General features: G+C 40.2%; 1 long non-coding RNA gene across 3 annotated transcripts; it reads left to right on the forward strand.

Moving 5' to 3' along the window:
* Window positions 1-1760: 1760 nt before the first annotated feature.
* LOC134478085 (uncharacterized) lies at window positions 1761-9506 on the forward strand. 3 transcript variants are annotated; one of them, XR_010050463.1, is made up of 5 exons: window positions 1761-1888; window positions 2247-2431; window positions 2909-3088; window positions 5601-5764; window positions 7529-9506. It is a non-coding gene; the product is annotated as an uncharacterized LOC134478085 (long non-coding RNA). The 3 variants fall into 3 exon arrangements; XR_010050462.1 differs by lacking the exon at window positions 1761-1888 and adding an exon at window positions 2032-2159; XR_010050464.1 differs by lacking the exon at window positions 1761-1888 and adding an exon at window positions 2032-2159 and having other exon boundaries at window positions 7550-9506.
* Window positions 9507-9904: the final 398 nt, after the last annotated feature.

The following is a 9904-nucleotide window of genomic DNA, read 5'->3' on the forward strand; positions in this document are numbered from 1 at the left end:
TCAAGGTTAGTGATGTCACCATACACCCTTGCTACCGCTGGATCAATATTACCTAAGCCACTATACTTGTAATCTTGTTGGTTGATCATAATTTTGACCTACCTTGTACCTGGTACTCATGGTTTTGCTCCATGAGACTTTCTTTGAGAAAGGGGCTTGTTGGCAATCCATTCGGGATCCCTCCTGTCTCTCAGGAGCTATTCCTATTCCCTGTTCCTTTTCTCCCATAAGCTTTCATACTGAACCTCCATTGTTCTTAGAATTCATTCTTCAAGCCAGGTGTGGTGGTGCACACGTGTAAGCCCAGAGCTCCAGAGACTGAGGCAGGAGGATCACTGTGAATTCAAGGCCAGCCAGGGCTAAATACGTAAGTTCAAAACCAGTCTATGTTTATAATGAGACTCTGTTTCAAAGAAACAAACAAAACAGATTTTGTTCTTCAGTTTCTGGGAACATGAACGCAGCATGTCTGACATCTAGCATTTCCCCTATTCCACTATGGAACCTCTGCTGGTCTCGAACTGGCAACAATCCTCCTGCCTTAACCTCCTCAGTGCTGAGATTGCAGGCACATGCAACGATACCCAGCTCTCATCTCCACTTATTTTTTTTTTATATCAGGAATCAAACTAAGGATCTCACATTTGCCAGACCAAAACTGCACCACTGAGCTATATCCCCAGCCCTCCCACTTAATACTATACGAACAAAACTATGGAAAAGAATATAGTGTGTTCCAGTTGAGGGAATGTGATGGATACAATTCATTCAGCAATATTGAGCACCTATTAAGTGTTAAACACCACGCTCAACATGGGCTACAAGTATAAATAAACATGCACACAGATACACACACACACAAACACACACAGTATGACCAACGTAGTGATCTGCAAGCTACAAATCCAGGGGAAAACCTCTGCTTGCTCAGACGATTAATGCTCATAATTAAACCTTTCTGAGCAAAGCTTTATGAGACCCTGAAAAACTAAAACATAGAGCCGTGAGCCTCCCAGGGCCTTAGCTGGGCTTGCTAAACTCACACAGCCTGGTCCACAGTTGCTGAATCATGCCCCTGGCTTGCTCCCCTGTATCTTATTTCCGTGCTAACTACAAATACTTCCCTCCACCTTGGGAGAATTTTAACAGTAAACACCTCTCAACACAAACTGAACTCTGACTGACCTTTCCTGGTTAGTTTTAAATCTTTAATCTCATATTCACCTTTCCACAAATCACCTCATTGAGAGAAAATTTGTCTTTTCAGTTGAATCACTCTGTTTGTGAACAGGAAAAAGTGACTTGCTCAAACTGAAACCAACTCTCACTTTAACTTTGTGGTTGAAGGAAAACAAGTTGAGAAAGAAGTATAATTCTTGTTTTGTTGAGCATTTAGAAAGTCTTATCAAAACCGTTACAGTTTTATACTTGATATTTGATAGTTTTGGCTTTATTCTCACTCCTCTATTTTAAATACTCTATACCTTTTTAAACCTGCTCGTCTACTACTACCTTCCCTGTACAGCCTTTTTCTAATCTTTTTATTCTAAATTGACCTTTCCTTGCACGCTGAATTAAATACAGCCACAACCGCCCCAGCCCTGTGTGGGGTACTGAGAAGGAGGTACTGTGCATCCTGTTTCCCTGCTCCTTGAGTTAGGTGGGCTTTATGACTCCTCTGCCTGCAAATGTTGTTGAAGTAACATTGTGTGAGCTGTGGATCCAAACCACAAGAACATCCACTTCCCTTCTGCTGGCCACTTCCACCTTAACGGACAGTTACCCAGTGAAAAATACTATTACCCTGAGGAGATTGCCAAGCTGTGAGAAGCCCAAGGTACACGGAGGACCTTGTCAAAATAAAATCAGGTCAAGAAAGAAAAGAAATGTAAGAGTCTGCTGTTACAAAAAGGAAGAGTTTTGTGAACTGCGAGACTCCAAACCAAAAGTGGAGTTACAGGGCATTTATAAGGCACGGATGAGGAAGTACAGTGACTGGTTGTGGAACTTGTACGGTATTCCATTTAGGTAGGATGTGTCCTGCTGCTGAGCTTCATAAGCACGAGTTCCTTTGCTTGCCAGCTCCCAGGAGGAGACGGAGGGCTCTATTTGCCTCTGATCACCATTTCTCCTGTACTGATCAGTCAGGCTCCTTGCTAGTAAGACACAGAGGTGAGGGGGACCCAGAGGGACAATGCAGATCCCCACAGCTGCCTTATCACTTCTGATTTTCTTCTGCTTCTCAGGTCCTTTTTCTTGTGGAAAGGAAACAGGTTCCAGGCCTTCATGATCAGCATCTACAAACTCTGTCACTTCTTTTGGTTTGAGAAGAGAGAGGGTTGGTTATTTGCTCAGCAGGAAGAAGTTTGGAGAGGTTGATTGTCTCTAAAAGAAAAAGCATCTAACTTTGGAAATTCCACCAAAAGTCAAGGTATATATTGATCTATGGCTGTTAATGTTCAGCTTTGTCTTACTAACAATAAAGAAAAGCTTTTTCTTTGTTTGTAAGCTTGGATTTCCAAGAAAACCAGGATAGCTTGTTTCTATTGGGAGATCCTGGCTGATCTAACCTAGATTATACCCTAGAGTATACCCAGAGTGTGATTTCTATCTTAATTGCATTTTAAGATGCCCCCCCCACACACACTTTGGATCACTTTCTTTAGCCAAGAGGGTGACTAGGTGTTAGGCATGATTCATGCTTCTCACTCATTAGCACATGTTGCTTCTCCTTTCCTGTTCATCTGAAGATCACAAACCAGAATTTTAATAGAATCTTTAATAGAATATTCAAATTTCAGCCTTCCTCTCATTAGCTCATGGTATTCTTTTTTCCTGTTCAGATCACAAACCAGAACTTCCATAGGCTCTTACAAACAGTCAAATTCATATCATTTTTGTTGTTCAGTTCAGATGGAGATCATTTGATGTGCCAGGGGCCAACTGACAGATGCAGAAGATACTTATGAGAACACAGCGCAGAGGAATGTTATCAATATGACCAAAGGGACAATACCAGGAATGAAAAGTACCCCTAAGCAAGAGTTAACCAACTAAGTAGATCAATTGATTGTGCCTTCTTTATCAGGTAGGACATCTGGATCTGACCTTGCAGAACTCTAAGATGTGAAGCTATATATTTTTTCCTGCATGCTTTTGAATAAAGACTTCTAGCTTAATTGTTTCCTTGAGTTTGATCCTGGACTACATAGGGAGACCTTGTCTCAATAAGTAAATAAATAATAAATAAATAAAGCAAGCTGGGAAATTCTCACCCAGGAGAATTTTCCCGTAGTGATTTAAATTCAGAAGGAACTTCTGATGGTTTGTTTACCAAACAGCAAGTTACTGAGGGTTATTTTTTTTCATTGACCATAGAAGACGGGAAAGAAAAACTGAAGAGCTAGTAACTGCAATATTCTATAAGCCCAAGCTGTATTTTGGTCACGTCTAGGACAAGTTTGGAAAGCATTAGTGTTACTGCATGGTGGATCTGACAGACAGATTCCAGGCTCTGGTGTACTAGAGAAATGGATTGCAGGTGCATATCCAGTGGTGGTAGAAGAAAAGTATCTGTTTTTTTTTGTTGTTGTTGTTGTTTGTTTGTTTGTTTTTAGCATTTGCATTACTTGAAGATCACAGGAAGATGTGCTCAGGGAAGGTCAGTGCCAGCAGAAATAAAAAGGGTGGCACACAAACACTGCAGTGATGTCTAGGATAACAGAGATAAAAAGCACACACAGCACACAACTGTATCAGGCATTAGGATTTTTTTTTTTTGTATGAGGAATAGAATCCAGGACTTAGTGCCTTCCAGGGAGGCACTGTGTCTCTATAACCCTGGCCAGGATTTAAGATTTTTAAAGGACATGCACCCCAGCTCATAAGCCTGGCTTTGAGTCTTTAGGTAAGATTGACAGAAGTGATTGACAGGCTGCTGAGTCATCTCAGGGGCTTGCAATGAGCACATGTGTCACGGAATTCAATCTGACTAATTTATAAGCATGAGATCCAGTCCATTTTTATGAACCATCAAAAAATTTCCAGTGGGGAAAAGGTTGCTACAGGTCAGGCTGGCCTGGGGCTGCCTGGATTTCCTGGGTCTTCATTATTTTGTTTTCTGCTTCTCTCAGAACAAGGGAAGGAGAATTGGTGCTGAGATGTTGACCAAACTCAAGTGGGTTTGAAGGACTGGTCACCCAACCCCCCTCATGCTCCCTGTACTAGAAAGTATTTATTTCTTCTGAAAACAGACTTATTTTAAAGAAAAAAAGCTAGAATTTATATAATCTACTACCTCTTGTAAGGATTAAAGTTTATTTCAGTATGTGTTAAGCCTCCAATAAGCCAGTGTTAAAACAAATATTTTGAGTCCTTGTTAGATGAAGAAGTGTTTGAGTAACTTAGGAAGAAATGAAAAGGGCTGGGAGGTATTGTTCAGTGGTAGAGTGCTTATCTAGCATGTATGAGGAAAGGGGGTTCCATCAGCATTCCAGCATTGCTCAAGAAAACAAAAGAGAAGGCCAATCAGAATTGCAATGGTTTGGTACTTTTGATGTTTCACACGTCTGTAGAACAGGAAGTCCATAGAGGGTCAGGGATTTCACAACACTGCATACCTGTTTGTTTACTAAATTTAAGAGCTCCCTGGGCATGGTGGCCTATGCCTGTAATCCTATCACCCAGGAAAGTGAGGCAGGAGTTCTGAGACCAGCCTGGACTACATAGTGAGCTCTCAAGGCCGGTTTGAGTGACACAGTGAGACCTTGTCTAAAAAAAAAAAAGACGGACAGTGTGTGTAACAATTTCCTTGAGACAATCAATTTGAGCTTGGAGTGTTTCAGTGCCTGACGAATCTGCAATTTCTAAGGCGATTTCTCCCCAGGAAAGTTTTATTTCGCCTCCTGTTGGGGTAAGGAGTCTCTACCCAAGAGATTCACACAGGTAGACTCAGAAAATAGAAATATAAAATACTGTAAGAGGCCAGTAATGATAGTGATACTGTTACAGACAGATAAATTGGGTAGAAATATTACAGGCAGTTAGACAGGCCTGGGTCCTCGAAGGAGCCAGTGCAGAAGACTGGATACCTTGCATCTGGGAGTGAGACACAGACACATCCACTGAGGGTCAGGCCTCAAGACAAAAGATGAAACAATGCACCCGCATACTTCCCCTAAGGATAAACAACAGAGATTGATATTTTATATTAGTATTTATCGCTTTGGGGATGCTTGGAAGAGCCTCTGACCCACCCGCTATAGGAAGAGCCCCTGTTCATTCCTTGGTTGCTATGTGACTTGCTTCCCATTTGATTCCCTTTTAATGAATATCTCCTGAGTGATTATACTCCTGGATCTTATTGATTGACACATCTCAGCTTTGATTTTGCTCTATAAAAATCCCTAGAAAAAGCAGGGTGCTCAGCCAAGCCAGACACTAGATCTGTTTTCTCTCTCTCTCTGTCTTAGACAGAAGCTTTCTTTCCCCCAATAAATATATTATGTTCTTAGCCTCTGTTGTTCCTAGAATTCATTCTTAAATTTTAGAACATAATTCTTAAGTTTTAGAAAATACTGAACATTTTCTCCTATATCTAGCTCATGGTTCTTCACGAGCGTTTTATTGAAAATAAAAAATAATAATTAAAACAAAACACAAACGAACAAACATAAAACAGCTCCAGGATTTCCAGGATCTTCTGACTTCACAAGATGCCAAGAGAATGGAGTCTCCTGATTTTGGTCTGTGAACCTCCGAGACTGTGAGTTGAATGAAATTCTTTTTCCTTTATGCCAGCTATTTTATTATGGTGACGAAGAGCTGACTAATACTGGCTCTTAGAAAAGTATTAAATTCTTCTGTAAATTTGATTTGATATCTTTGATTTTATATCATAAAAACTCTGATCCATACCTGGAACACACAAAGGAAGCAAGAGTTTAGAGGGAAGTTGAAAAAGGGTAATGAACCAGTGGAGCCTATTTTTGTCTTAAATTTCATGAACCTGAGTCAGTAAGATCATGAGTTTGAGCCTAACATAAGCAACGTAGCAAGGTCCTGCTTCAGCATAAAAAATTTAAAGAAGAGCTAGGGATGTGGCTCAGGACAAGGACCCAGGGTTCAATCCCCAGCACTACAATACTAGTATTATTAGTAGTAGTAGAAATGATGATAATAACAATAAAATCCTTAAAATGACTATACTCATCAGTTGTCTGGTGATTCTACTGCTGTCCAGAAACCCAGGGAATAATTGGCTTTCTCATGTTACAGACAAAAGGGTAACTTGTCAAGAAGTTTCAACAAAGTGCAGGTATATTCATCAAGGCTGAAAAATTCCAAGTGCTTCAAGCAGAGCTTGGATCTCAAAGAGACTTTACCCTCAAACTCCACTGTCAGCAAGAAAGCGCTGCATGCAGTGGGCTCTGTGGTTCCTGGAACTTTTTTCCTTTTTTCTTTTTTTTTTTGCCATCAGTAAAACTTATATGTCCCATGTAATTCTCTGAATAGGACAATAAGAGCATGGAAAGGAATACTGGGCACAGCATCCAGTAACAGAATCACATAGCCAGTCATGGTCCAGATCAATAGAGCTCCTTGCAGAGGTTTCCTAAGGCATCCAGTGGAGACTCCAGTTCACAGTCTGCTCTTCCACGTGCACAACACACTCTTATGCATTTCTTTTGCACTCATCCGATATTACCTTTGAGTTACTACTATTATCAGATCCTGGCAATCTCCCCAGAGCAGGAATCCCCACTCCCTGTACATGTGTCCTGGTGGGATGGATAGGTCTCCATGACTGACAGCTATACCCAACTGGCCTGCCATCTTGCCATCCCCTAATTTCCTGTCTCATTTCCTTTTAGGAAATTGGTTTTTAGGAATTGATTGGTTTGATTTTATCAAATTGACAAGAAAAAAAAAGCTTAAACTTTGTTTATAGTTAGAGCTTGTGTTTTGTGGAAATCAGGAGAGCTCAAGGATCAGTTATGGGGTGGTTGTTTTAGGGGTGTTCCCAAATTGTAAATGTTTTTGTTTTTGGTAATTTTTTTTAAGACAATGTTTCTCTATGTAGTTCAGACTGACCTGGAACTCACTTTGTAGCCCAGGCTGGCCTTGAACTCAGGTCCTTTTGCCTCAGCTTTCCTGAGTGCTGGGATTACACGTGAGTCCCACCACACCTTGCTCATTTTGGTTTATTTTCATGTATTTTTTTAAAAATTTATTTTATTTCCAGGAGAAAAAGAAAAAAGGAAGGGCCAGGGATTTAGCTCAGTGGCATTAGTGCCTGCTGGCAAATGCAAGGTTGTAAGTTCAATCCCCAGTACCAAAAAAAAAAGAAGAAAAAAGAAAAAAGCTAAAATGAAATTTTAAAATACGTCAATCAGTGTGGTTTATTTTTAAAAAGTCTGAATGATAAGATATGCAGAGAGGTAGAGGCCAAGGAGCAATGAAGTAGCAGATTTGTGAAGGACCTTTCTTTTGTTTTCAATTGGTATTTTTTTATTTTATTTTTTATGAGGAACCATTCTTGGACCCCTAGGAAAGGCCTGCCCCTGCTGAGTGACACTCATTGATTCCAGACGGTTCTCTTTGAACAGAAGAACTGCCCAGCTAAGCCCTGCCTGAACTCCTGGCCCAGAAAATTATGATACATGTAAAATTATTGTTGTTGTTGTTGTTTTGCTTTTTTAAGTTATTGCTGTTTTAAGTCACTAGGTTTTGGAGTAACTAGTGTTACTACAATAAGTAATCCAAACCCTCTCCTCTGACCTTGTGCTGTCTGTAAAATTAATTTGACAACTAATAATTTATAATCTTGCAACTCAATGTTTATTGCTGACTTACATTTCAATTTAAATATTTCTCTGTCATTCAATTTGTGAGATAATTGTATCTTCTGTACCAATTAGAATGTATTTTTATGTATCTCCAAACTATCATATAAATACCATTCCCAAGGTACTGCATTTTATTTACTAGAAAGTTAGTGTAAACAAAACATTTGCTTCTTTTTTGCTAAAATTTATATTGTGTCTTCAAAAGAATTCTATAAAATCTTTCTCCCCCTCTCAGTATATAAGCTGTTCTTGAATGAAAAATGTATAACAGAGTCCAGGGAAGATATGAAAATTATAAGGGAATTTATGTGCATAGGTTGCCTCTTAATGAAAATATTTTATTTTTTAATTACTAGAGAAAAACATGTATGAAATAGTAATTGGTACAAAGGTACAAAAATAGAGGTAAGAATTTACTAGTGAGCTGGATGTGGTGACACACACCCATACCAGCACACAGGAGGCTGAGTCAGGGGAAGCATTTCAAATTTGAGACAAGCCTGGGCTAAAAAGTGAGCTCAAGGCCAGCCTGATCTGGGTAATGAGACCCTATCTCAAAAAAAAAAAAAAAAAAAAAAAAAAAAAGACTTACTAGTGGTCATTAGTATAAAAAATAAATAAACAAAAAAGGCAAATACTGTTGTACTCTAAGAAAATAGCTTCATTACATGTGTATTATAGCAAACCTGTAAAGTGGATTACTAAATGGTTTTTTTTATCCTTTTTCCCTAACTGATATGTTAAGTGACCTAATTGATATGTTGAACAGCACTCTCCTCTGTAAAGAATTGCAAGAATCTCACCTAATTGATATGTTAACCATTGTTGCCCTCTACAAACTACAGAAGTTGTGCTAAAACAAGCTAACAAGGGTTGTTAATCACTGTTAGGCGCCTCTATTCTCCGCTAAAGAGCTAAAGAAAACTAGAATGGCCCACTAATTTATACTTGTTTAAAGTAACCTGCTTGTGTGCAGAGAGATTTGCGTATGAGTTTAACCCTTTACCCTGACCTTGACACATAACCGCCGTTTTCTCTTCTGTATGGCACCTTATTGCCTCCCTCTCCCCTCACCTATCTATCTAGGCCATAAAGAATTTGGGTTTCTGGTGACCTCCTCCCAACCCGGTGATGATCTGTCATAGAATGAGCCTGCCCCAAATTTTAAGAACTGTTTAGCTTCAAAGAAACTACCAGGAAATACTATGGCCCAAACCCCAATCGGTGCTTTCCTTTTGTTCTGTATGCATCAAATGAGTTAGATATCAGATCTTTGTAAAACTTAAGTTTCAGCTTCTTGTAACTCTTGACCCCTTCGCACCCACTAGCGAAAACGAGCTGTCCTGGGATAATTAACTGTCCACTTTCTTCTCCAAATATTGCTGCAGATGTGCCACTCTGAGATAATGTCAGTCTGTAGGATGGGAGTAATTTGAGAAACACCAGGAACTCCCGAGATTGTCAGAGCTAAGTGGACAGCAATAGTTTCCAGACTTGGGTCAACAAGTTTGATGGCCCTGCAAGTTTCTTTGTTTCTCCCCCCACCCTTTTCCTCCAGCCTCTTTTTAAAGTCCTCCCTTCAGTCTCTGGGACACAGTCTCCAAATTGGCTCCCGGAGACTGGTCGCCAGGCCTGGAAATAAAGCCTTTGCCACCTAAATTTTCGGTCTCTTGCCTCCTTGGATTTTATACCGGGGCCCAAGTTATAACAAATACAAGAAGTCCAGGCAAGTTTCTGCAATGGCCTCCAGCATACCTGCCCACTGGTACATATACCTTCTACAGTTCCCTCTGACTGCGCATGGGCAGATTGTGAGTAAGATGAGGCAGTCGCCACTTCAATTAGGTGGCATTTGATGAGACTAGTCTGGCCAACTGGAAGGGGAGATTGCTACAGAAACACAGCTGCCCTCCTGCTTTTCTCAAAGAAGTAAACAACTACAATGTGAATGGTTCATGGAAAGAGGCAACCATTTAGACCTAAAACCACAGGAGTCAGCTCTGCTGATGATAGACCTGGACAAAGCCTCAAGGCTCAGATGAGAATGCAGCCCTGGG

Source organism: Cavia porcellus, unplaced genomic scaffold (assembly GCF_034190915.1).
Source record: "Cavia porcellus strain 051 isolate PalLab524CR breed Dunkin Hartley unplaced genomic scaffold, mCavPor4.1 scaffold_11, whole genome shotgun sequence".
NCBI lineage: Eukaryota > Metazoa > Chordata > Mammalia > Rodentia > Caviidae > Cavia > Cavia porcellus.